General features: G+C 52.9%; 1 pseudogene across 1 annotated transcript; it reads left to right on the forward strand.

Annotated features, from left to right (window-relative positions):
* The first annotated feature begins 384 nt into the window (after nt 1-384).
* On the forward strand, nt 385-1317 carry LOC309452810 (olfactory receptor 14C36-like; annotated as a pseudogene). Its single transcript has one exon. The product of its transcript is annotated as an olfactory receptor 14C36-like (transcript).
* The last annotated feature ends 432 nt before the right edge of the window (nt 1318-1749 follow it).

Below are 1749 nucleotides of genomic sequence, written 5' to 3' on the forward strand. Positions count from 1 at the left end.
CTCTCAAACTGCCTTCTGCCATCTCATTTCCTTATCCCTGGGAGTGCAGATGCTGACAGGTATTTCTGGACCAGGAGCAGCTTCATGTGACAAAGCTGAACCCCAGGACTGTTCCCTGCCCCCCGTTCCCATGACCCCACTGCTGCAGAGCAGGGCTGACTCCTCGGCAGCCAGCGGGCACAGGCCCTGCTCCTCACGGCACCTCCAGCCAGCACCACCCAGGGCTCAGACATGGAGCTGAGGGAAGGTCTCGAAAAGGACAAGGGGGGTGTGGAGCAGGGGGAGGGTGTATGAGAAATGATTTTGACTCTGCTCAGAGAAGCCTCCCCTAACGTCTCACTGTCTTTTCCTTCTGTAACAGTGCCCTATGCTTGGAGGTAGCAAATGTCCAACAGCAGCTCCATCACCCAGTTCCTCCTCCTGCCGTTCACAGACACACGGGAGCTGCAGCTCTTGCACTTCTGGCTCTTCCTGGGCATCTACCTGGCTGCCCTCCTGGGCAACGGCCTCATCATCACCACCATAGCCTGGGACCAGCACCTGCACACCCCCATGTACTTCTTCCTGCTCAACCTCTCCGTCATTGACCTGGGCTACATCTCCACCACTGTCCCTAAGTCCATGGCCAATTGCCTCTGGAACACCAGGGCCATCTCCTACACAGGATGTGCTGCCCAAGTGTTTCTGGTTGTCTTTTTAGCTTCAGCAGAGTATTGGCTCCTCACCATCATGGCCTACGACCGCTACGTTGCCATCTGCAAACCCCTGCACTATGGGACCCTCCTGGGCAGCAGAGCTTGTGTCCACATGGCAGCAGCTGCCTGGGCCACTGGGTTCCTCTATTCTCTGCTGCACACGGCCAATACATTTTCACTGCCCCTGTGCAAGGGCAATGCCCTGGGCTAGTTCTTCTGTGAAATCCCCCAGATCCTCAAGCTCTCCTGCTCAGACACCTACCTCAGGGAAGTTTGGTTTCTGGTGGTTTCTTTCTTAGTAGTCTTCAGCTGTTTTGTTTTCATTTTTTTCTCCTATGTACAGATCTTGAGGGCCGTGCTGAGGATCCCCTCTGAGCAGGGACGGCACAAAGCCTTTTCCACCTGCCTCCCTCACCTGGCCGTGGTCTCCCTGTTCCTCATCACTGCCATGTTTGCCAACCTGAAGCCCCCCTCCATCTTCTCCCCATGGCTGGATCTGGTGGTGTCAGTTCTGTACTCGGTGGTGCCTCCAGCAGTGAACCCCCTCATCTACAGCATGAGGAACCAGGAGCTCAAGGATGCCCTGTGCAAACTCATATCTTACAGTTTCCTGAAGCAATAAACTGCCCATCTGCTTCTATATAGAAGTTTTAATGTAACTTGTTAGAGGTCCAGCTTGTCATCTGTATTTTCTGTTGTTTTTGGCATTTTTTTTATTCTGATAATGTTGTCATCCCCTTTCTAAATCACTGTCTGCTTTTCTTTTATAACCCCTGCTTGTGTAAATGAGGAGCCATGATCTGTGTGTATTTAAACAAAATAAAGTGTCCTGTAGTGACTTGTTTTTCACTATATCCTTCCTGCAAGGCCTTTTGGAGCTGCAGGGAGAGTTTCTGTCCATTGGAGGAGGGGAAAAGGGTCCATCATGGCAGCCCTGCCAGGGAGCACCAGCTCTTGCTCTTCCAGAGCTGTTCTGTTTCCACTCCCACACTCTCCTCATCCCTTGTGTTGGTGCAAGGCCTGAGTGCTCTGGCAGCTTGGTCACCGTCCTGCT

The sequence above is a fragment of the Streptopelia decaocto genome, assembly GCF_964273445.1.
Source record: "Streptopelia decaocto genome assembly, contig: HAP1_SCAFFOLD_831, whole genome shotgun sequence".
NCBI classification, from domain to species: domain Eukaryota; kingdom Metazoa; phylum Chordata; class Aves; order Columbiformes; family Columbidae; genus Streptopelia; species Streptopelia decaocto.